The sequence below is a fragment of the Pteropus vampyrus genome, unplaced genomic scaffold (genome assembly GCF_000151845.1).
Source record: "Pteropus vampyrus isolate Shadow unplaced genomic scaffold, Pvam_2.0 Scaffold12, whole genome shotgun sequence".
NCBI lineage: Eukaryota > Metazoa > Chordata > Mammalia > Chiroptera > Pteropodidae > Pteropus > Pteropus vampyrus.
In genome coordinates, this window is record NW_011888793.1 from 14,915,807 (window position 1) to 14,943,290 (window position 27,484).

The 27,484-nt window shown below is 34.9% G+C and overlaps 1 protein-coding gene across 1 annotated transcript in view; it reads left to right on the forward strand.

Annotated features, from left to right (window-relative positions):
• The window catches only part of NLGN1 (neuroligin 1), a 995,729-nt gene that overhangs the window by 91,310 nt on the left and 876,935 nt on the right, over window positions 1-27,484 (forward strand). Inside the window, exon 2 of the mRNA XM_023524764.1 lies at window positions 5,799-5,905. The gene's annotated coding sequence lies outside the window, so the exon portion shown is untranslated. The remainder of the gene's footprint in view (window positions 1-5,798; window positions 5,906-27,484) is intronic.

The window sequence follows — 27,484 nt, forward strand, 5'->3', positions numbered from 1 at the left end:
CACATTGCCACAACAATCCCATTGTTCCTTTATCTCCCTATCTTTATTTCTTATTTCCACTGATCTTCAGGCCATCTTTCACTCCCTCCTGACAGTCACTATTATGGTGATCTACACTTAACCCAGTCAGTTTCTCCTCGATATTTTCAATTAATCCAGCCCTTATCCCTGTTCATGGAGCAGCATTGACAGCTTCTATGTTCTGCTTCCAAATTTATCAGAAGAAAGTAGTGTGAAGACTTGGGAGACGGTGTTTATAGAGTCTACAGTAGTGCACAGTAATGCCCAAGGCTATCACATTCACTCCTCACTCAATGACTCACCTAGAACAACTTCTAGTCCTGTGAGCTTCATTGATGATAAATGCCCCATACAGGTGTACTATTTTTTTTATCTTTTATACCACATTTTTACTGTATCTTTTTATGTTTAGATACATAAATACTTTCTATTGTGTCACAGTCATCTACACTAGTCAGTACAGTAACATGCTGTATGTGCTGTATGGATTTGTAGCCTAGGAGCAATAGGCTATGGCATATAACCCAGGTGTATAGTTGGCTATGTCACCTAGGTTTGTATAAGTACACTCCATGAGTTCACATAATAATGAAATCTTCTAATGGAGCATTTCTCAGAACATATACTTTTTTGTTAAATGATGCATGACTGTATTTCCATTACTACATGACCAAGTGACTGTTCTATATTTACTATATATATTCATCTATCTTAATCTATGTCCTCAAAATAGTCATGTCTATATCATGTCTATATTAAATGTCTTCACCCTATCTAAAAAAAAAACAAAAGACAATTGAAGTATTATCTAATGATAAGTTCAAAATTTCTGGATAGTACATAAGTCTCCCAAGTCAATTCTAATTTTAGAGCCTCATGTTTTTCTACATATGGATAATTGGCAAATATACTTTAGTTTCCAAATACTTGATATAAAATGATGAAAATGAATGTGATTACTGTAATAAAAAGAAAGTGGGAAACAAAACACAGGGGTCATCTCTGATTTATATGATAGATAACATCCTTCTAAGAGAGAATAACAAGGAATCACTGCTCTGGAAAGGATTGACTTGCTGGGTCTGATAGTTTGATTTATTCTTGGAAGGACCTTTCCCATCCATGACCTTTTATGGCTACATTTGGGGAAATCATTGAGAGCATGCTCCAAGTGGAGAGAGACCATAAATTAAAACTTTAAACACCATTTTGTAAAATTTCTGATACTTCCTCATAGTAGTTTACATGGTTCTCTCTCACTATTAGGCTAAAGTTTTTGAGGGCAAGGGCTCATTTTATTTGCTTTTTCTCTCCAACATGAAGCACTGCGCTGGGTGTAAAATAAGCAATTAATGAATGTTTGCTGAAAGAATCAAAGAATAAGTAAATGGGCCAATGAGGTGATTGAGTAACAGAGCTAGATGGAGAGATGACCTGGTCCTACTGTATTTTCAAGAAAATAAATGTCTAAATGGAGATAATAGAAAACCAGTAATTATTTATTTTATGAAATACACTCGTCTTCTCTTATCTGTGGTTTCACTTTCCATGGTTTCAGTTGCTGAAGTCTAAAAATATTAAATAAAAAATTCCAGAAATAATCAATTCATAAGTTTTAAATTGTGTGCTGTTCTGAATAGTGTGAAGAAATCTCACGCTATTCTGTTTCATCCCACCCAGAAGTGAATCATCCCTTTCTCCAGGGAATCCACCAAATATACGTTACCTGTCCTTCAGTAGCTCCTGTGGTATCACAGTGATTGTGTTCAGATAACCCTTATTTTACTTAATAGTGGTCCCATAGTGCAAGAGTAGTGATGCTGGCAATTCAGATTTGCCAAAGAGAAGCCGTAAAGTGCTTACGTTAAGTGAAAAGGTGAAAGTTCTCCTCTTAAGGAAAAAAAAAAATCATATGCTGGAGTTGCTATGGTAAGAACAAATTTTCTATCCATGAAAGTGTGAAGAAGGAAAAAAGAAATTCATACATGTTTTGCTGTAACAGCTCAAACTGCAAAAGTTATGCCCATAGTGCGTGGTAAGTGCTGAATTAAGATAGAAAAGGTATTAAATTCATGGGTGGAGAACATGAAGAGAAAATGATGGCAATGTGTTGCACCAGAAAGCATTTTGAGTCTGTAGGAAACTTCAGCAAGGGATTCCCTGAAAGGGGTGACAGCAAGCCATTTAACTGTAAGTAAGAAATGCTTACACAGATTCAAGAATAGGTTTGGACTCAGAAATATAAAAATTACTAAAAAAGAGTGAGAGAGACCACATTCATGTAACTTTTATTACAGTGTATTGTTATAATTGTTTTATTTTATTATCAATATTATTACTCTCTTACTGTGACTAATTTATAAATTATGTATGCATAAGAAAAAATAGCACATATAGGATTTAAAACTATCCATGATTTTAGGCATCCACTGGGGGTCTTAGAACGTATCCCCCACAGGTAAGGGAGGACTACTGTACAAAGTTTGACATTTTGTTTCATATAAAATTAAATTTTCTTCTTGGATGACTCTTGTTTAATAAACAGCAAGATCTTACATAAGAGTCTAAATCAGATTTGTCCTATGTAATAATCTTGAAGATTTTGAATTACTTTGAGGAAATACCTTTACTTGTCAATCAAATATCTGACATTATATAAAGATTTAATCATCTACACCTCCACAGGGCTATTAGATTTAGTTGGTGATTTTGCAATCGCTTTCTTTTTTCTGGATTGTAAAGGAAGATCTGCAAAGCAATTGCCCATTTATAAATCCTATATATATATGTTGCTTATTTAGTCCTTATTCTTTCAACAAAGGTTATAGAAAATTGAATAAGATTGTTATTTTCTTCATTATTTTAATAAGTCCTTGTTTGAGAAAGGAGGCTGAATGTTGACTTGAACGGCCTTTAAACAACTGCCACTTGAATCTGATCCTTACCGAGCTTGTTAACAATTTAAAAAGCTGCAGAGATGTCAGTAATGTTCTGGAAACTTTTTCTAGTCTTTTGTGTAGATAATTTCATAATTGTTCTTACTTTTTGAGGTATTCCCTGTCTTTGAAATAAGCTTTATTTTAAGCAGAGGTTTCCAAATGACTTTTGTCATTTATGAACTACCTTTATGATTGCAAAATCTTGAAAACCGCTATAGTTATTTTTAAGATATTTTTAAGATATAGTTATTTTTAAGATATTTTAAGATATAGTTATTAAGATATTTTTCTTCAGATCAATTTGCACTTTCACTTAAATACTATATTTAAGGAATCTTTGTCCTATTATTAAAATGTAAAAGCAATATCTCTTTCTATAGATAGCTTACTATAACAACAAATTCAATAGAAGCAAACAAAAATCATTAAATTCTAGCTAGATATTGCCATCTACTAAAAGAACAGGAGCCCGAGATCTGATTTTTATTATGAAAAAATAAAGGTTAGCTCATGTTAGAGATGTTAAATAAATTTTAGCCTTAAATTGAGATTTCCTCTTTGACATTGTTAGGTTAAAAGAAAAGGAAATAATGTTCTTGCTATTTGAGTTAACATTATTTTTATTACATTCTGTTATCAAATGCCATGTCCAATGTTACCTAAAGGCATGTTCCTACCACCAATATAGTTCCTATCCTTTAATTTTTGGAAATACCATTCTAAAGAAATAGCTTTCATGTTGTATAATGTTTTAAATTGTGTACTTATGTATGTATGTGTGTATATATATGTATGAGAGATGTGTGTGCTATAGAGATATAAAATATTAAAAGCTTGGGGGTGGCTCCATAGTGTGGCAGTGAGCATGTCTGCTTTACATGCAGAAGGTCCTGTGTTCGCATCCCAGGTGGAGCCACGTACCATACCCCGGGTGCGCCAGGCCCCCCGAGTGAGCTGGGGGTGCCAGGCCCTGGCTGCACCAGGTCCCGAGTGCACCCGGCATGTGGGAGGAGACACCCCACCTTCATAGATCCATCTCTTAAGGGGAAAACGGCAACATCCATAGGTCAGGGGTAGAAGGGGCGAGGGAAGCTTATTGCTTATCTATATATGTAAAAATTTCCTTCAGAGCTAGACCAACACCAACTTCAAAGAAAGTTTTTTTGTATACTATTTTTTGTATAAATATTTTCCCAACATTCTGACTTAACATATTGATTTTCATTTAATAGCTATATAGTTTCATATAAAAAAAATTAAGATTTTCTCATTTTCAATAGAAAAAAATTAAAGTTAATTCTGATTTTTGTTTTATCAATTTTTGATTTGGGGCCTCTCTTTCTGTCTCTTCCTCCTCTTCTTCACAGATACTACTATGTACTCAGCCAGAATGATCTTTTATGAAATCAGATAAAAATTTTGAATCTGCTTTAAAATGGCCCATGACTTTCTCGTAGTTTAAAGGAAAATTTCGAATGTATGATAACCTGCAGATGTTCCATAATCTGGCCCCTGTTTATCTCCAGCAGTGCCTCATTTCCCTAGCTCACCACGGGGAGCCCCTTGCTCTTCATTTCTGTTTTCATACAAGTCAAGCTTTGGCTGCTTTAGATCCTTCTCACTTGCTGGTTTTTGTTTGTTTTTATTTTGTTTTGTTTTGTTTGTTTGTTTTCCTGAAATTCTTTTCACCAGGGCTCTACTTGGCTAGCTCTTTCTCTTCCTTAAGACTCAGGTTAAGACTTTTCTTGACTGTCCCTCTATACCCTTTACGAATGGATCATTCCTTTGTGTAGTATTCTCTACCTGTTTCTTCTTTATGTTTAGTATTTTGAATATATATTTATTTCTTCCCTACTATACTCTAAGCTCTGTGAAGGCAGGGCTTTTAGTTATTAGTTTTAGTTGCCAGGGCCTATTCCGTCCCAATACCATCTTTGGTATTTAGAAGCATTAAATATATATTGAGTGAATTAATCCTCTTCAAAGAGTTGTTTTATTTGTTTAGTAGGCTGCCTTGATGATAATCTCACTTTTAAATAATTTCTTTGTTAAGAAAGGGGTGTGTGCTATGTTCAGTTTTGAAAAAGAGTAAACAGTTGAATAGCTTCCCTTAGTTTGTAACAGTGCTTAAAACTAATTGTAGTGACTGAGCATAAGGGGCAGCATAAGCATCAACGATATATGGTTTTGCAGCATCAAAAGCAAGGCAGCAATACTGTTTTAAATCTTCTTCTAATGATCTCCTTATAATTATGAATCCCTAAGAAGAAATTCAACTGCTTTCTATGTTGGAAAATCTGCTTAACTATGCTTAATTCTTCTACTTTGGCTCATCTCCAGCTCTGAAACTTTCTTTGCCTAACTAGAAATGCATTTGGACTTTGAGAGGAAACAGTTATTGTTATACATTTGTAGGTGTGAGCACCAGCTGCTTGTGGAAATTTGAATTCATTATAGATGTGAGTTCATAAAAAAATAAAAAAAATTAAAAAAAAAAAAACAAAGAAAAACTTTGAATCTGTGGCTTTAGCCCAAAGACCTGAACCTGAATTTTACTACTGATTAACTGTGGAAAATTTAAATAATTTGTCAAATTTTTGAAGTGTCTGTTCTTTTATTAACAAAATTAATATATTTATTCATTCTTATCCAATTTCCACAGGGACTTTCCTTAAAATTTCTGGAAAGAATCTGCAAATACCCTAAAAAATGAGTATTTTTGTAGAACACACACTCTCACATATATGCATACTTTTTTTTTTTTTTTCACATTTTGTGTTTTTAATTGCACTAAATCCTGCTGGCTGATCACTGACAATTTGTTCATTCCTGCTGTAGTGTAGAATTGTTGCTGGACAATGGCTGCCCCTTGGACTCCATTTCTCAGCTTTTCTCTCCTGCATCCCTGTAACCAGTGGAATGTGTGCACCTCTACATTGAGAAAGGTAAGAATGGGATATGTGATCCCCAATGTTTTCTTCCCTTAAGAGTGCTGCCTGGATACCACTGATGTGTATTTGTGGAATCTGGAGTCCCTGAAGCACAACTTGTAGGTGGGCTGCCCCAAGAGCCACCCACCAGCAGCATTGGCTTAAGACATCATAGGAGTGAGAAATAAACTTTCATTTTGTTATACCAATATTTACCCTGATGATAAATACAATATAAATTTATCATATGGATTCTATAAAGTCTATATGCATAATACTATATATATGTTTTTACAGAGCTAGTTTAGTGCTCATTTTATACATGAGAAACCTGAAAAAAAAGAGACCTTGAAGAGAGATAAGCAAACTCACTCAGGTTATGGAATATGTCAGTTAACAGTTGAACTAAATCCAGTGCTTTATCCATTATAGAAAGAGTCTACAAACTGTGACCCTCACTCCAAATGAGGCCTACTGCTCACTGTTTTTATAAATGAAGTTTCATTAGAACACAATCACACCCATTCATTTACATGTTTAAGGCTGCTTTCTTGCTACAATGACAGAGTTGAGTAGTTGCCACAGAGACCATATGACCTGTAAACCTTAAAACATTTACTATATGGTTCTTTACAAAAACAAAAACAAACAAACAAACAAAAGGCTGACCTGTGCATTGTACTACACTCTCACCAATCCCTCAAGTTAACTGTGAATAATAGCATGATAAAAAGGTAAGCTGTAAATTTTATATATCTCTCATATAATTGTGAACATGGAAAAATTCTTTAACTTCACTTCATGTTTCTACTCTTTGTGTTCTTTCTCCCTTTCTGTATTTACTTGACCAACCAAACTCTCAACTATTATTGGGAGATGGATGGATCCAGTTTCTCCTCTTGCTACTGAAATGATCTAAGATAAACTTCAAGGAAGCAGGATTTCAAGATTGAATGGTGAAAGAATAACATGTGCTTTTCAATTTCTCCTCTATCCCTAACACAATGTTAAATCTGGGCACATGTCAATTAGTACATTTCAAAGTGTCTGATCAAAATGTCTCAAAAAACAAAAGAACTGGTATTACTATTAAACTCAGGAAAAAAAATTTTCTCATTTCTTTCTGTCTACAAAGCCTTTATGTTTCTCTGCAGTGGTGTTTCTCAACATTTTTGTACATTGTCTCTCAGGTCATGTGACCCATATTTTTTGCATCGATAAGGTAGATTGTTGTCGCTGTTCAGTTTTTGGTTTATATGTATGTGTCACTTTCTTTCCCATTTTACAAAAACATATCAGAATGCAAGGAAGAGGACCTTTATTATAAGCTTAACCTTAAATTCATTATAATTTATTTTTAAAAATTTTATAGAAACATTGATAATTAAACTGTTATTTAATCAAAAATATTTGCTCCATCACTCATAGTTGATTCTAACAAACAAGCTAGCTGTAACACCATAATAAGACAACTGAGTCTACATAAAAGGAAAAACTCAAGAGGCTCATAATAGAAAATTTTGTTTGTTTCTACATTGTCAGTTGCAGTAAAAATTGATTTAAGTAGATAAAACATAAAGAAAACAAACATCTTGGAAAGTCCTTTTGAGTTTATTTTAGGAAAAGTCAAATAGGATTAAAAGTGGAAAACCATGCTATTCTAAGTAGACTTGAGAGGAAACAAATCCAAGTCAGAATTCAAAATTAATGTTATCATTACCTTTAAGAAATCTTATAGCCTAATCCATTTTGGGGACCGACAAGCAAAACAAAAAAGGATATGTGGCTAATGGCTGCTGAAGCATTTCCATGATTGCATGACACCAATGGGACTCAGTTATTAGCAATTTTCCCTTCTAATGTTTCCTCTTCAACTCCAACTCATCATTCCTGCATCAGCTTGAAACTAATAGATTCTCTGTTCTAACTGCCAGGTAAACAGGGATGGAGTTGGAAGGAAAACTGCCTATTCCACTACAGCAAACATAGGGTGTGTTCCTGATATTTCTTAAAAAATCAGTAACTGTAGTTTCCAGAGAATTATTGTTATACGTACTTCCTATAATTTATTTTACGATTGTAGTGTATTTTGGGTTAAACTTATTTCTCTTGCTGACCTGAGAATACATCACCATGGAAATCACTGTGAATCTGACAAGATGCATCCAAACAGCCACCTACAAAATGTATTTTAGAATACCACTCAATGGCAAATGAGAGATTGCCTGTACATTTGGCTTTCGTAGAGAGAAGTTTGGTTTACAAAGTAGTTAAGACTGGGTGGGTCAATCTTAGATACCATCCAAATTGTATTTATTTAGTGACATAAAGACAACTAAGATAACAGAAGCCTCTTACTGTTTTAAAAATAACTTTTTTATTTTTTAATTATAATAGATGTAAAATGCTATGTTGGTTTCAGGCATACAACATAGTGATTAGACATTTATATAATTTACGAAGTGATCATCCCAGTATGTCTAGTACTCATCTAACACTGTACTTTTACAATATTATTACAATATTACAATATTATTGACTATATTCCATATGCTTTACTTTACATCCCCATGACTATTTTATAACCACCAATTTGTACTTCTTAATCCTTTCCTCTTTTTCACCCATGCCCAAAATACTCCTTCTATTTGGCAACAATTAAGATGTTCTCTGTATCTTTGAGTTTGTTTCAGTTTTGTTTATTTGTTTTTGTTCTTTAGATTCCACAAATAAGTGAAATCATATGGCATTTGTCTTTCTCTGTATGACTTATTCCACTCAGCACAATACCCTTTAGGTCCATCCACTCAGCACAATACCCTTTAGGTCCATCCAATCTGCAGATGGCCAGATTTCATTCTTTTTATTATGGCGGAGTAATATTCCATTTTTTATATATATCACCTCTCATCATTTCATCCATTGATGGACACCCAGGTTGCCTCCATATCTTGGCTATTGTAAATAATACTGCAATGAACATATGGATACACATGTTCCTTTAAAGTAGTGTTTCGAGTTTGTTCAGATAAATACCCAGGAGTGGGCTTACTGGGTCCTTCTTTATCTCTTGTTATAGTCTTTGTTTTAAAGTCTGTTTTTTTCTGGTATAAGTATTGCTACCAGAGCTTTTTCTTTTTCATATCCATTATTATGAAATATTTTTTCCATCCCTTTCAGACTGTGTGTGCCTTCTGATCTGGAGTGAGTCTCTTGTAGGCAGCATATGTATGGGTTTTGGATTTTTTTATCCATTCAGCCACCACATGTCTTTTAATTGAAGATTTAATTTGCTTACATTTAAGGTAATTATTGATAAATATGTAGTTGTTGCCATTTTATTATTCATATTTCTATTTATTTTTTCATCTTCTTAAAGAAATCCCTTATACATTTCTTGTAATAATGGTTTGGTGGTAATGAACTCCTTTAGCTTTTTCTTGTCTGGGAAACTCTTTATCTGTCCTTCAATTCTAAATTATAGCTTTTCTGGATAGAATCATCTTGGTTGTAAATCCTTGCTTTTCATTAATTTGAATATCTTGTGCCAATCCCTTTTGGCTTTCTGTTAAGAAATCAGCTTACAGTTTTATGGGGGCTCCCTTGTAGATAACTGCTTTTCTCTTGCTGCTTTTAAGATTCTCTCTGTCTTTAAATTTTGGCATTTTAATTATGATGTGTCTTGGTGTGGGCATCTTTGGGTTCATCTTGTTTGGGACTCTCTGCACTTCCTGGGTATATACATATATTTCCTTCACCAGGTTAGGGAAGATTTTCTTTATTACTTTCTCAAATTTCTTGCTCTCTCTCTCTTCTTCTGATACTCCTATTATGCAAATGTTGGAACACTTGATCTCCCAGAGGTCTCTTAAACTATCCCCATTTTCTTTGTGGATTCTTTTTTCTCTTTACTATTTTGATTGGGTTTTTTTCCTGCTGCTTCTCTCACAAATCAGTGATTTAATCATGTGCTTCATCTAATCTACTGTTGATTCTCTCTAATATATTCTTTGTTTCAGTTATTGTATTCTTCAATTCTGACTAGTTCTTCTTTATGTTTTCTACCTCCATTTTTATGTTTCCTATCTCTTTGTTGAAGTTCTCACTGTAATCATTGAGCATGCTTATAACCAGTATTTTGAACTCTGCATCTAGTAGATTGTCTGTCTCCATTTTATTTAGTTCTTTTTCCGGAGCTTGGTTCTGTTCTTTCATTTGGAATATGTTTCTTTGTGCCCACATTTTGACTGCCTTTCTGTGTTTGTTTCTATATATTAGGTAGAGGTACTATGTCTCCTAGTCTCAGTAGAGTGGCCTTATGTAGTAGGCATCTTGTGGGGCTCAGTGATAAGTCTCCCTGGTTACCAGGTGCTCCAGATGTCTGTTTGTAGGTTGTGTGTGCTCTCCTGTTGTAATTGGCCCTTAGCTGCTGTTCACACAGCAGTGGGAGAGATTGACCCTCAGGCTGATTGGTTGTGAGGATGGGCAGTGACTACAGTGGAGGAGCTGTTGTGCAGGGTCTGACTCTAAAGAACAGGATCTGCTTTAGCAGACTGGTGTCTGCTGAGTCTGCCCTTTGGGTATGTCTTTTATAGAGGTGGTTGGGTAGTGCTCTGGTGTGATCTGAAGCTGGCTACCAGGTGTATTGGTTTTGGGGCATCTTGGGAGGGGCTCTGCTACAGGCCAAATTCAGCTGCTGCCTATGCCTGCCAGGGCCACTTGGTATGAGCTACAAAGTGATTCACAGATGATTTCCACTTATGCTGGGTTTGGAGGTACCTGGGAGAGGGTAGGCTATGAAATGAGGTTGGCTGTTGCTAATGTCAGCCTTGGGGCTGCTTAGCAAAAGGTACAGCACATGCTGAGGCCAGATGCTATTTGTTTGGGGTTTGTAAACCTTCACGAGATTTTAGAAAAGTCCCCAGCATGAACCAAGACAGTCTATTTGTATAGAAAAGCCACTGGAAGTGGATTGGGTGGGTCTGCAAGTGGTGGGATGGGGTCTCAAGGAATCACCAAGGCAGGGAGACCAGTGCCAGCCAGGCTGATGGAGACACAGACATGGAGGCCTCCTGTATCTACATGCTAGTGAGAGAAGAGCTCAACAAAAGAATAATGGCTTCTGCCAACACTTCTGTCTGGGAAAAAGCTGCCCTTCCAGCCCTTACCCTGAAACCAGACAATTTAATTTCTCTCCATATGTCCCTGGAGGATTTCGAACTGCTGTCCCAGTGTTGAAGTTCAGAGCAAGTTCGTCCATCAGTGAGTAAGTTCAAGTGTGGGCCCTTTAAGAGGAATGCCTGGGAATCTAGCAGCCCTCCATGTCACTCAGCCACAACCTCCATTGTTTTTCACAGCCAGAAGTTATGAGAACTTCTCTTCTTGGTACTGGAGACCTGAGCTAGGCAGCCTGGTGTGGGGCTGGGTCCCCTTGCTTCTCAGGTGGCTTTCACAGCTAAGACATCCCCTTGATTTTTAATCACCACACATGGGTGTGAGACCAGCCTGTTCAGCATCTCTGTCCCTCTTACCAGTCTCAATGTGGCCTCTTCTGTGTGTCCTTACTTAAAGGACTTCTGTTCATTTAGACTTCAGGTAATTCTCAGTGATGGTTGTTTTGTAGTTTAGTTGGAATACTGATGTGGTCGTGAGAGTAGTCAACTACAATTTTTCCCTACTCCGCCATCTTGATTGTTTTCTTGCTTGTTTACTTACTGATTGATTGATTATACCTCTATGCTTGTTTAATCAATGCATACAGAATATATTCTGTTGAAATAGACATTGTGAGCCTTGGAGAAGAATAGAATTCACAAAAGGACAGAATGAAAGTTATGTTTGAAAGAGAAAAGAGTCAAACTCATCCCTTTGCTCTGCTAATACTGTTTCATAAGAGTGAATCGTGATGATAGAGAAACTGGCTCATTCTTTTAATTCAGCACTAGATGGATAGCTTTCTTTGCCTTTCCCAAGAAACTCTGTCTCAGAGAGAGTAAGAGGAAGATGTTTTTGTAATTGTTAAAAAACAAAATTGAGCTGAAGATCTAATTGGCTTTGATAAGCGATTTCTGAATCACTCCCATCTAGCAATCAAAAGTGGAAAGTTTTCATAGGGAAAGGGTGGGGCAAGGGAACTATTATAAAAAGAAAAGAAAGAATCATTTTTTATACTAGAACATTCTCCTTTGAGGATAAAGGCACTGCAAGGGTTTTCCTCATGCAGATTTTCTCTTCCTTTTTTCAAGGGGCGAGGGTAGGAATCGAGAGGGCTCACGTGACAGATTACCTTCTCAGTGCTGACTAGAAAATTCTAGAGTGGTTGATTAAGGTTATATGTCTGGGAGAGGATGAAAAGTAATTAGGTAATTAAATATAAGTTTGGCATCCTGGGCTTTAGTACAAGTGATACCATGGTTTTGGGCCTATGATTTTTCTCTTCAACAGTAGTAATATGGGTGGCTTTGATAACCTAATTTCAATCTAAGTGGGAAGAAGGAAGAAAGGTAGCACAAGTTTAAATTCAAATCCAAAGAGACTCCTTATTTTTCTTGATTCTCCATAGGCTGTTCTATAGAGAGCTATGCACTCCATGGAGGGTTTTCGTACCTAAATGATTGAGTGCCTACCCTTGTGGCAGGGTTATGTTGGCAAGAATCATTGTAGACTACATTTGTATCCCTCCAGGAGGCTGCCCTCAGCATCCACCCTGGAGACAGCTTTGAATTCACCCACACTTTATAATAAATAGAACATTTGCACACAGATTTCACTTTGCTCTAGTGTCTTAATGATCTTCCCCCAGTGCCTCTGATAGACTTAAACATAATAGAAACCAATTTTGACTCTAATTCAATGTTCTCCGTAGGAGAAGATGACTGAAGTTTAATTACAATTCTTTTATACCAAATGTGTGTGCATTCTCCAGCATTTGATGTGATTCCTCCAAAATTTCCATCTCAAAATCAGCCCATCAGTAGAATAGTCACATGCAGCCCAGTTAATTATAATGGAATGTGATGGTTTGGGGGCTGTATTCCAAACAGAACACCATGGCCTCTTTAAAAACAAGCTTCTAAAAAACCAATATGCCAAGGGCCTTTGTGCTATTTCAAATGTTTTTGCTTTATTTTGTTTTTCCCTCCTTATGTAAATATATCGAAGAGAGACTAATAAAAAATATTGGCTATATAGTATTTTTCATCTATGCAGACCATTTCATTGCCCCTAATTTTCTCTCTTTTCTATGTATAGCTATGACTAAAACTCATAGTTCCTCTGAGATCCAGAATTTCAAAATATATTCTAGAACATGGTGTATTTAAAGTATCTCCACTGTTACTTTTAAAGAATAAATTTCCTATATATAATTTACCTGTGGAAGGCACATGCGATGAGCTATATATTGAAGGCAATAACCAGGTTTTATGTTTATTTCGTGTCTCCTAAATCACAGACCTAAATGAGATGCTAAACAGTAAATTAGATTTCATAGATTAAATTGATATTTTGTGGATTACTATTGTTAAAAATTCAACTAAGGAAAATTTGAGGATCTAATTGGCCTTATTAAGTGATTCATGAATCCGGCAGCATCTCATCTAGCTACTAGAAGGGTGCTCTGAGAGGTTATGCAAAATGGAAGGGTTCTATGGGAAGAAGGAGGGGCAAGGGAACCATTAACAAAAGAAAAGAAAGAATTCCAGTTTGGCAGGTACTGTAATATAACTTCTGCCTGAGAGGCTCATATAATAAGTCAGAGTGCCTAGTCTAGTATGTGAAATAGGTTAGCCTGATTAAGGACTTTGGTTCTCATTGCACAGGAGCAAATTATTTTTCTTTTAAATGAGCGTGCTCATACAAAGAGATTCAGAATCAGAAATGTGGATAAATCTTAAGCAAGTATTTAATGTCCTCTTTTTTCCACGACGTGATCAAAAGTACAGGCAAAGTCTCTAGGTTCACAGTAGTAACTAAATGTAACTCAGTGAAAGAAATCCCATGGGAGTAGGACATAGGGATGAGAATGAAATAAAACGAAGTCTAATTATACAGGAGTAAGGGTTATTGATATTAATGATTCAATGATTAAATTTTGCAGAGGTTGGTTCATGGTATTACAAGTGAGCAGATCAAATTATATTTTGTAAATAGGCTCATTCTTTGTTTTGATAGATTGAAACCCCAAATTTGCACTAAGGTGGAAGATTTTCCTTTGCAAATCTGTATGCTTTTATTAACTCCATAAACTAAAATTATGATAAAAATCTTAATTGTAATAAAGGTACTACAGTATATTTGTGTAGTCTATTTTATCTTATAGAGAATATATACATAAGAATATATATTATATAGAGAGAGACAGACATTTATTACACAGAATTTAAAGTGATACAAACATGTGATTTTTAAAAATGTAATACATTCTAGCAGATGTATGTATCTAATTTTGGCCCTAGTTTTACAAGGTACCGTAATTTTTTTAGTAAAAAGACCATAATTAAAATTAATCTTCTAATTACTGTATAGGAAAATTATATAATATATTCACATTAAACAGAATTAGTTGATTATATTAATGTTATTATGATAAATGTAGATAGAAACATGTAGATACGTTCTTTTTATACTTTACTCTTCCAGAATATTCACACTTATTTTATAATTTAAACTATTAAAGTTATAGTTAATGGAGTAATAAAAATTATATGCAAATTGTTTCACCTTTTACCCTACTTACAGGGAAGTAAAATTGCTTGAGTAATAACTTCTAGTAAGGATATCAAAAAACACCTTATGTAGCTAGTATTTAGCTTTGCGTTTTCCCTTGTCTCCTTTACCTCATTTCCATGTTGGATGCGCAAAGGGATGATCGTGGAGGGCTTACAGGCTAAACTAGGTCCCCAATGCTTTACCCCTTGACCTGTTATTTCCATCATTAGAGATTATTCCTTTGGGCCTTTAAGGTTTAACCTACAAGAGAAACTTACCAAATACAACTATTCCTAGGAGAAATAACATCTTAAAATGTAGTACGCTAATGTTTTCTTAACAATTAATTAACTCTACGGTGAGAAAAGAAATAAGACACAGGATAGACTTTAGGGGTACAAGGGAAAATAATCTTTTAGAAAAAAGGTGGTTGGAGAAGCACCAAAGAAAAAATATTATACCCAAATTTTATTTAAGGCCAACCATCTTGTTTTAAAAGTTTGAGATTTTCCAAATATGTGGTAGCTGCAAACTATAAAGGCTAATATATAATTGTGTATATGTCCACAACTTGATATTCTGATTATGAACCATTTTCTATTCAAGTAAATAGTAAAAAGTCAGTCTTAGCATCTACAAAGAGAAACTCAGTTTCTTATTATGAAAATTTTATTTTCTAAAATCATGATATTAATTTCTTGAGAATTTTTTTTTGTAGGCCCAAGAATTTCATATCTCTGTACCCTGGCTCAAGATTTCCCCAGCCTGAAATATCCTTTCCCATTTATCTGCCTCTATGCCCACAGTCCAAACTGACCCTTCAGTGTAAAACCTTCCTGGATATTACAATTCCAACAGAGTGTTTCATTCTCTTTGCTGTCGCATACACTGCTTCTCTGCTCAAGGTTGCACTTTTAAAATTTGGACTTTTGTTTTTCTCATTCGATTGTGAGCTTTTTGTGGGAAGGATTATCTTCTTAGTAATAATTCCTTTGTTTATATATCATTGTTAAAATTGTATGTTTATTATAGAAAATTGACATGAAAGGAAAAAAATAAAAGTAATCTATAATTTTGCTGTGGGAATAGAATCTGGGGAAAGTCAAAACTTATAGAAAGGGGAACTCTTCACTCTGATTGATAGAGCCATAGTCCCTAGAGGTTAGGGCAAAATTTCATTGCTCTTTTTTTCTCCCTGTGTTCTCTTGCTGCTTGGCACCAGATACCAACACAGGAGTGGAAGTGTGCAACAAACCAGGATAACTGAACATCCTGCTTTCAAGATAGAGCTCAGAAAAGGGGAGCTTTTGGAAAGTACAGCAGATCATGAAGTGAAAGGGCTTTGAAAAAGTGACTCCATAAATTTGTTTATGATCTCTTGGGCTCATTTCTGAGGTGCACATGAGCTGATCTGATCCTAACAAGCATACTAAAGACTTTGGGAACTGATCTAATGGATAGCATATTACTCATGTCTGAGACTGGAAACTAGGTGGTATGCACATGGGATAGATCTGAATAGCACTAGAATGGCTTTAGAATTAAACTGATATTGAAACCACAGCCCATAGAGAGGCCTAAACATAATTTGGTTAATTGCTCATCAAAACAAAAATATCAACATTCTCCATATTTAACAAGATTTAAACAAGACACAAAGTCAAACTAAATATTCAAAATGTCCAGGATAGAATACAAAGTTACTCAAACTTGAAAGAATCAGGTATATCTTGGCTCATATGTGAAAAAACATTAACAGATGCCAACTCTAACATGGCACAGATGTTGAAATTATTTAAGATGTTAAAGTGCCTATTATAAATACGCTGCAGTAAACAATTGTGAACACTCATGAAATAAGTAGAAAGGTAGAATGTCTCAACAAATAAATAGAAAGTACAAAGAAGAACTCAATAAAAATTTTAGATCTAAAAATTACAATAATTGAAATAAAAAGCTCAGTAGTTGAATGGGGATAACAAAGGAGTCACTGAATTTTCATGCACAGCAGTAAAAATTATCCAAATTTCTAAATAATTCATGAGTCAAAGAAGAAATCTCAAAGAAGAATTAGCAAAAAAATTTAAACTGAGGGAAAATGGAAGTACAATATATAAAAATGTGTTAGATATAGCTAAATTAGTATTTAGAGGGAAATGTATAACATTAAGTACATTAAAAAATCAAAAAATCTCAAACCAATAATGTATATTCCATATTATAAAATTAAAAAGAAAAAGAACAAAATAAACCCAAAGCTAGCAAAAGGAAGGAAAAAAATAGAAAGGAGTCAATGACATTTAAATTAGGAAAATATATAGAAAGTCAGTTTAAAGGTAGACCTTTGAAAATTATAATAAAACTAGTAAAACTTGATCAAAACTGCCAAAGAATATAAAAAGAGAGGATACAATTTACCAATATCAGGAAGGGGAATATCACTACTTATCTCCAACACATTGAAGGATAGTAAAGGACTGTTATAAATAATTTGATGCATATAAATTTGATCACTTAGATGAAATGGACCAATTCCTCGAAAATCAAAACTACTACTATCACCCGAGATCAAATAGATAATACAAAATGCCCTATAACTATTAAAACAATTGGATTAATAGTTTTGAAAAACTTCAAAAAAAAAATCTTCAGGTCCAGATAGCTTTACTTATGAATTCTGTTTACATCCTAATTGTGGTGGTAGTTTTACAAATCTATACCTGTATTAAAATTCACAAATCTATACATGTATTAAAATTCATAGAAATAAATACAGCTACTCACACACGTTAGAAATATTTTTATTTCTCTGCAAAGCATAAGTATCTTGTTTCTATGTCATCCAGGCACGCAGATTCTCTCTTTCTTGTTCTATGACTCCCTAAGATTTTGGAATATATAGTCACACCCTGCTGGTGAGGTTTTGGAGACTAAGGATTTGCCTTAAGACTTATTTAAGAATCCAAAGATCCGCAGGCTTTAGCAGGCAAACTGTTGTTTCTTTGAAAATGCTATTCCTTAAGAAGATTTTTTTTTTTCTTTTTTGGCTTCTAGTAAATTCCAGGAGTACTCAAAACCAAATATTTAATACGAATACTGATTTTTAAGCTTTTCAATCCTCATTTATTTACTGGTCTTTTTGTAGTCAGCTCAGCTAGTCTCCTTTTGATTCATTTTAATGGTAGTACTGAAAATAAACAAAGAAAACAACAAAACATGCTTAAATAATAAGGCAATTATCTTAATCTGATTTTTTGGAACGGGGCTGCCTTAAACTGTTTGGCTAAAAGTGACAATTGTCTCCTGCTGTTTCAGGTTCAAAAGCAGTTGGTTTTCCAAACCCAGTGAGGTCCCGAGCTTTTGGACCCCCCAGTCGATTAGATAACAGACGCAGGCAAAAAGAGCCTTCCTCAGTAGAACTGTTATCTCTTGTATCTCTGTTTGTCAACTGTCTAATTCTTGCTTGACTTCAACTTCCTAACAATTTGTTACTAAAAGTAGTAAAGTATGTCAATACATTAATCAGTAGTCTGACCTTTTTCACTGCTCCCTCTGTATATTCAGGGTTGGTTGGTTTTCTGAGTTACTGAAAATAAACATTTGGTCAAATATTTTGCCAGGACATAACAAATGTCACCAAGTTTCCAATCTATAATGTCTATTTTCTTGGCACCTATTCCCCAACTAGTAAGCCAATGCCATGTATGTTAAGGTTTTATTGTGATAGCAACCTGCTCCTAGCCACCAATTTCCATATTAGTTAGTGTAGAAGCTAAGCTGCTAGAGAAGATCCAGGAATATACTAGCACGAACAAGATAACAGTTATTTCCCTAAATCCAGAGGAAGACAAATAATCCAGAAGAAGGTGATTATATGCCAATATCAACTAGGAACTTAGGTTTCTCCTTGCTGACTGTGCCTTTATTCGATGTTGCGTTGTCTATGCATTATTAAGGTGGATCACCATCATCATGCCCACCCATTGCAAAGCAGGAAAGTAACAGTGAAGGAAAAACAACTCCTATTTTAAGACTAATACCTAAAAGTTACAAAAATAAATTCTCACTTCCTCTTGGTCAAAATGTTACACAGACATACTTTAACTCTAATATGCATACATGCTAGCTAAATGTGAAGAGTTCTAGCACTGAAAGGAAGAGGAGGCAATTTTTATTAAGAGACAGAAGTCTCTGCCACAGTTTTCTTCCTGATTCCTGTATTTTTCTCCACATAATTGAAGTAGGAAGGGGCGTATAGAATCTCAGAAAGGAATGGTCCACCTATACAGACTGGATGCCAGGCTCGAGGGTTCTCAGGTAGAGGGTCTTGCACTCCAAGTATGGTAAGGAAGCAGCAGAGCCGGAAGATATTAATGTACAGTTCTGGCTTAGACCATGAGTATTTAACAGCAAATAGTGTGAAGTACAAAGGGCTCTGAGTAGAAGACCCTAGGAACTAATTATGACCAAGATGGTAGTAAATGCCTTGGAATGACTGATACTGAAACCCAGCTGGGGTGATGAAATCAAATTTAGGTGGAGATATATAGATAGATAGATAGATAGATATAGATATAGATAGATAGATATATAGATATAGATATACAGTTATAAGTTTTCTTTCAACACAGACTTTTCCTTGCAACCTGGTTGTGAATGAATACCCATTACAATGGTCAAGGTTTTCTTTGGGAGGTTGATTATATTGAGCACATGCATTGAAACGCAATGTTCTTGTTTTTTCTTTGTTTTTTTTTCCACAGTGTTCTCATTGAACATCTTTTGCAGTATCCTCTGCAGGTGAATGTAACTGAAAAGTTGACTTTTTGGCTAACTTTGTTAAAAGAAAAAAAAAGTTATGTAAAAAAAGTGTCTTTTTTTCGACTGTTAAGAGTTCTACTCTCAAAGAACTGCTATAAGTTCTGCTCAATCATCAACTATCCATACATTGAATATCAAATATATGAAGTTATAATTCTGTCTCTTAGTTTATATCCTGCTTAATCTCTTTTACTGAGATTTTCACCATCTCTCTCTCTTTTAAAAATATTCCCACTTGTATCCTCTGAAAAAGATTTTGTAGTCCTAACGTTTGTAAGCTCACGGTCAGGCTTAAGCTAGACCCTGCTTTACTTGGGACATGATATACTTCTCAGCCTATTTTAGCCCTGCTCCTCAACCTCTTTGTGTTGAGCATTGATGATTGATAATGTTGTATATGTTCAAGATATGGGGAGGTCTGAGGAGGTCTTGGAGAGCTCTCCATTAATCATAAACTAGGCCTAAGAGGAGATTAACTTTATAATAAATGATGCTGATCTTTTACTGCCTAGAACATAAGAGACACTAATAAATATTTACTGACTACATAATGGTAGCTACATAGGTATATATCAAATTGATTGTCATTTATTTTGTATTGCTGACTTTAATAATAATAATAATAACAATAACTAACTGAGGACTTACCGGTACAAGGCCTCATTCTATCAATAAGCATTTAAATGCTTTAACTTATTAACCTTCAAAACAACCAAATGAAGTAGGTATTATCATTTTCTTGATGAAGCAGAGAGAGATTAAGTTATTAACCTCAGGTCACAAGTGGCAGAGCTGGAATTCAATCTAGGCAGTCTGGCTCCAGAGGCCTTATACTTAACCATGACATGTACCCAAGGAATTCTAGAAACAAGAAATCTACACTCTTTTAAGAAAGAAAAAAATTCCATTATAATATGATATTGTCCAGAGCATTCTCCCATGTCAGTCAAATATTCCAAGTTATAGTCTATTGTGTGACATTTTTGACTAACTAGTCTCACCATAGATATATTAAATGTGTTTATTTGTATTAAGGGACATTTGAGGAACTGACCTCTGTAGGAAATCTTTAATCCTCTTGGAAAATCCTTTGTTAATAAGGTCTCTATTTAGTGATTGATTTTGTAATTTGCATTACACAGATTTGCAAAACAAATTGGTTTCATTTTCAGGTGTGAAAACTCTCTGGGAATTGGTAGCTTTTCCTTGATGTAGAAAATATTTTGATCACAGAGACTAACATTTCAAATAACATCTCTGCTTTCACAATTAGGGGACTTTATTTTATAAATCCAATAAAGTGTAATTACATCCGAAGTGTTTTTGAAAGAAAATCTACAAAATTAATTTATGTTGCACCAGGCTATGGAGAATTTTACACTCGTGAATCAACACACAGAACTTTAAACAGAAATATGAAACAATTCTGAGTTAGATACCCACCTAAACCTTACAGTATGATAATGAGCAATAATTTCATCACATATTTTAAAAAAGCAACAGAAGAAAGCATTCCACCTTTGGCTTTATCATGCAGACTTTGCAGTTTATTTCTGGATGTTGTTTAGGCCATTATGGAATGCGTTAAAAATTTTCGGCCTCACTAGACTAAATTCAAGGGGTCAGTGCAGCTGGTTCCTACAGGATCTAGTGGGGAATTCATTCTTTGCTTCTTCCAGCTTCTGGAATCAACTGGCATAGTTGGACTCATGGCTGCATCACTCCAACCTCTGCTTTGATCGCATTAACTTCTTTCACTTTGAGTCTCTTGCCTTCCACTAAAAGAACCCTTAGGATTATGTTGAGCACACCAGGGTAATCCAGAATAAATTTCTCATCTCAAAGTCTTTAAGCTCATCTGTAAATCTGTTCTACCATATAAGGTAACATATTCACAAGTTCAGGGGGTTAGAATGTTGACATTTTTGCCAGGCCATTATTTGGCCCACCACAAATCCTAACCTATGTTTTGTATTTTATTTCACTAACTTTTTTCAATCCTTAATTTTCACCTATTGAATAGTAAATTAATTACAGTTAAATCAGTTCATCCATTTGTACATAATTATTAGGGTCCAATAAATTTAATAGGCTTCCTCCACTTTACTGCATTGTTCTCCTTGTAACTATTTGCTATAGCCAAGAATTGAATAAATAGACTTCTTTTTAAATTTAAAAATAGTATAAAGTATTTACCTTTAATCATTTGGCATCTATCTCTTCTTTTCTGGAGACCTCATGTTTATATATTAATTTTAACAAGACTTTGAATGCATATAAATAAGTAATAACTTTAAAAGTTGCCTGAGAGAAAGTATAGCAGAGTTCTAGAGCTAAATAAAAAGTAAGTAAGGAAAAAAAAAAAAAAAACAATTCAACTAATATATTGCCAAAATGACAGAATGGTGGGAAGCCATGAGGTGATTGTGAACTGGCAAGCTAGTCAAGGAAAAAAAAATGACGGAGGCCTTCTGAGTTACTGAGTCAGGGGTGAGTACAACTCCAGGATCATATGCCATCTGCATGCCCATTTTTTTTTGCCACAAAATAACAGAGGAAAAAAATAAATAGTTTTTTTTTTTTTTTTTTTAATTCACAGTGGAACATCCTATGACAATGAGTAATGCTTTACAAAGGGACACTGTGGTATAAAAAGGGACACTGTGGTCCAAAGGAAGCAGAATACCTGGTTTTTACCTTGCCAGGGAAGAAATTTTTACAAAAAATAAATGGGTTGGCTGTTTTTATATAATCTTCAGTTACTGAATGTGTTTTGATTTGTTTTGGGAGATGGTGATGGTTTGAATTCTAAGGGATCTTTCTGGGAAGTATAATAGGATGTGACTATAATTACCAACAAAGTAAGAGAAAAAGGATGCTTGGTAAATTAATGATTCTGCTGAGTCCTACTTTCTATCCATTGGCCTGAGAACTAAATAGTTGGGGAAGAGGTTAGAAGAGAATAAGATTTTACTGATATTCTGTAAATGTTGAAATGAGGTAAAAATAATTGAATTAATACATATAATTATGTATTGTATACATGATGTTCAAACACCTAATAGACACCTTGAATAGAGAGTCTAGATTTTGATGAAATGAGTAACATTTCTGTGCTCTCTCATGTTTTCCCATTATGTTTTTTTTAAATCCACTCAAAAAGCATTTATTGAGTGCTTCTTACATGTCAGGCACTCTGCTAGACCCTAAGTAAACTAAAACAAAGACCTGCCTTTCTGAGGCTTATAGTCCATTAGAAAAAGACAGACATATAAATAAATAAGTCCTGTTCTATGTTAAGATGATGGGTTGAAATTGCAACATAAAATTTCTCCCCATCTTCAACACCTTACAATATGGAAAAATGTAAACTGCAACAATAAGAAAATAATCAACAGCAACCAAATCAGGAAATGAGTGTAAACTGAAGCAATAACTTCAAAAATTGGCACCCATGAAAAGAAATAAGATTCTAGAGTGGCACATGGAGACTTACTAAGGCTCTGAACAATACAGGTAGGCCAGTAAAGTACTGAATTATGGATTCTCACAATATCCCCCAAATTGGAGAGAAGCAAATAAGTACCCATTTCTTTTTATTCTTCTTACTGAAGAGTAGTAAAAACAGCATTTGGGGGAAGAACAAGTAGACTTGAGAGGCTGGGATGTGCTGGATATTTCTTAAAAAATAAAGACTCCACAACTACACACCCAGTTGGAGAAATAATCCAAAAAATGGATGTTCTCTGATGCAAGTAGTTGGAGTGAGCTGTTATATAGTAAATGCAACAGCCTCTTAGAAAAGATGCATTCCCACAGAATACAAATCTACCTCAGCTAAGCTCTATTCCCTGATTCTCCCCGCCCCCCGTCATGCTGCAAAATTGTTGATGGTATGAGAATTTCCCAATCCTGAAAGCTACCTAGGTGACACCAACATATAGCTGGGATTGAGAACCAGTGGTCCAAGGGAAAGAAAATGTAACCCCCCAAAACCAAACACAGCCAAGGTGCTAGCTCAACAGATGAGAGAACTCAGGGAAATTCAGCCACTCCTGAATCAAAAGACTCAGGAAGGTGAAGCTTTGGATAATCTTGTTTGTACTCATTAACATACAGAATCACTGTGAGACAGGTTGCAGAATAAATGACCTGTGAGCTTCAAAGAGGTTATAATCATCAAAGACAAAGACTGAGGGTTTGTTAAAGATTAAAGGAGAGTAAAATGGCATAACAACTAAATGCAATGAATGTTCTTGGATTGATCCTAGGTCAGAAAAAGGACAGCAGTGGGACAATTGGTGACATCTGGATGAAATCTGGAGATTAGATAATACTATTGCATCCACATTAATTTCCTGATTTTAATAATTGCACTATTTATATAAGAGAATATCCTTGCTTTTAGAAAATGCACACTCAAGAATTTAGAGTTAAAAGGGATCATGTCTGCAACTTACTTTGAAATGTTTCAGGAAAAAAAAACTAAACAGACAAAATGATAAAGCAAGTGTGGTAAAATGTAATATTTGAGGAGTCTAGGTATAAGGTAAATGAGGATTCTTTGTACTGCTTTGCTACTTTTCTGTAGGTTTGGAATGATATCAAAATAAAAGTTTTTTGAAAAAACAAAGTAAATATTAAAACTTTAACAATATGAAACTAATAATATAGTTAAAGAAAGGTAAAAGGAAAATATAGAAGTTAAAGGTGTTAAAGCTTTTATGTTTCCTAGCAAGAAGTTACAACTGCCTCAAACAATGTATTTTGGAAAAAGAGTCAGCCTGAATCCAACATTTAATGCTTTTTGTAAACTTATTTTGTAAACTTGAAAGAGACTTAAATAATATCCGTTACTATAAGGGAAGATTTCATTGGTTAAGTAGTTCCTTCAGATGTTCTCTAGTTTCTTTTTCTCTTGTTAAAATCACATAAATAATATATATAGTATGTTTCCTTTTAATAAAATGTCAGCCAATCTGGCTCCCACATCCTATCTGAATATTTGCTTTCTATGATGAGATGACCAGTAATTATATAATGGTAATAAAGTTTATTTCTGGTGATAGTTTTGAGTTTTCTTAAACTTTAATCTTCCTAATTTTCAGCACTATTTTAATTATTTTCCATAAACAGAATGCATTTTAAAGCAAAAGTGATGTTTTTTATGAAAATATTAACAAATAAAAATTTTTGAAGTGATAAATTGTGGATGAAAGGAATATAGATGCTTGTTCCTTTCTTCTTTGAACTTCTCTGTATTTTTTAAATTCACCATATTATAGAAACTAATTAATAATAAACATAAAACAATATAATTTTATAGACACTGCTTTGGAAGTACATATAGTGTGCAGTAGGATAAGGTATTAGGAAGTGGTCAGTTCTAACTGAGGGACCAGGAAATGCTTCCAATGAATGGTGAACCCTTGGCCAAGGCTTGCTAGATGAGACATGATGGATGGAGACAGGAGGAGGCAGGGAATGAAGAAGGAACCATTTTCTGAAAGTAACCTGGTACCTAACCAAAGGGTAAAATGGGAGTTTGGGGGATGGGTAAATTGATGGCTGGGAAGGTAACGCAAAATAAGAGATCAAAATAAAAAATTAGAAACAGGACTCTGAAAGGATTAGTATGCCCTAATAAAGGGTACAGACTTTATCTCTTAGGCTAGTTGGTTTACGATCAGGCTCTCCAAGATGAAACTAGCAGCTGGAGGAGCGTCTGGTAGGTGGAGGGTGAAAGGTGTGTGTGTGTGTGTGTGTGTGTGTGTTAGGGGGATGAGCAGGAAGAGGGGTAAGCAGGGTTCCAATACTCAACCCGGCTTCAACAGGAGCAATTCCAACTTTATCTCCTCGGCATATTGAACTTCCATTTAGAAAGGTTTTAAGTCACTGTGCTCCAGACTCAATACCTCCAAGTCCTCTAAACTCTTGGGGCAATTAAGACAGAGCAGCTTTTGGCTTGAAGTCTCTTAGAATATATTATGGGACCAATTATATTCCTCATGCCATATTGTCACAGGGCTAAGTCTGACAGAGGCTTTCACAAATCTGTTGAAAGTGTACCATTACCATATTATTCTATGACAATTTCATTACCCCCTTACCACACCATTTCAACCACTCACATCAACAGGAATGGGAGGGATGCCAATTGGAAGATGGAGAGACTCTCAAAGGGTAAGATGGTGAAGATATTCTGCTGATTCAGCTACCTTTGCTTTTTGTCCTAAGAAGTTAGATATCCAACATATGCTATCACCAGACCTTCACTGTCCCTTGATAAAAATTTTAAAAACTTAAGTATATATACCAGATAAGGGTAAACATGTCCTTCATCTTTTCTCAATTACTTGGTGGGTGCTGCAGGACAGGCTATTCTGACATGAAGCTTTGGTCGAAAATGGAAGAAGGGGAGTAGATTTGATATTTTCTGCTTTATATCAATTCTACTTTGAGATTAGCTGTTGAAAAGATTATTAATATTTTAACACTTTCTTGACACCTCCTTCCTCCAACTCCAATATGTGAAAACCATGTCTTAAGACCATGAAAAGCCAAGGGAGATATTTCAGTGTAGAAGTATTAGGATCAGATATGCATTTTAGAATCATTACTCTGGCAGAAATGAGAAAGTTTCTATGTTTTACAGAAATGTTATCAGGGGCACAAAACAGAAGATTATTACAATAAGAAAGTGAGGACCTGAAATAGAGATACTGCTCCAGAAATATTTGCTAAATGAATGACTGAATGGCTGGATGAATGAGAGCCTGAACTGAGGCAGTGGGAAAGAACACATTCAGTTGCAAGGTTGTGAAGTATGTCAAAGGGGCAGACAACAGGAGTGTGCAGACTGGATGGTGAGAGATAGACCAAGGGCAGAATCTGCTAATGCCTAGCTGTCTGGCTGGGCCATAGAACATCACAATGATATCTTTTCTTTTCTTTTTTTTTTAAGAAAGGTAAATAGAGAAGATAAGGAAAGATGATACATTTTATTCTGGATAAATTGTTTTTGAGATGAGCATAAGATAGCTGGGTAGAGATGTTGAGTAGGCTCTATAGAGAGAATTGAGGGAGCCATCTAGACTAAAAAGAAACATCTAAGACTGTCCAGTATAGTGGGATGATTGAAGCCCGTATAGGGAAGGAAATTGCTCAGGGATAATGCATAGTGAGGAGAGAAGAAAAGGATGCCACAGAATACCAATTTTAGAAAGAAATCAGAGGATGAGGAGCCAACAAAAGAGATTGAGAGGTAATGATTAGTGAGGTAGATGTTCTCTTCCATCCTTTTCTCAGTGAGTGTTTGTATGTCTGTTATGCTTTTAGGACTAAGTCTCTTAAGAAAGAAAACCATTTCATATTATATTCCAAAAACCCCAAATGGGGCAAATAGTCGGTAATAAAGAAATGTTGCCTAAGTGAATATATATTTCATTAAAATATGTGTGTTTGATAACTTTATACAAGTTATTTCCTTATGTATTTGGGGGATGTTCATATTTATAACTTGGTAAAGTTATCTATTTTTCTGCAGCACTTCATTAATTGTAATTATTACCCTTACATAATGTGGCCAGAGAAACATAGCCTACCATGGCTGAATTTTATGAACATTGGCCTCAAACAGTAGGGGCAAATAACTTGAGACAGCATGCACACAATACCAATAATGCTAACAGATTTTTTTTCCTGCTTTTACAAATCTCCAGGAAGCCAAGGTATCTCAGCAACAACTTGACTACAGATGTAAAATACAGAGCAGAGAATAGGGAAAAAATATTTTCCTTCTGTAAAGTCATTTAACATTCTGTACCACTCACAAATTAATTTGCAGTTGAAGTAATAGCATTTCTACATATATATTTTGCATTATTGTGAATCTAGGTCTAATATTCAGAAAAATCATTTTATATTCTTAATGTTATTTCTAGCTATAGACTGTCTGGGTGACATTACGTGCCTCATAGGGTGATTTCAGATGCGCTTGAAGAGCCCTCTGCCCCATTGTATGTAGGCCTCATCTGTTCTCTGACTCTTCTGATTTCCTTATCC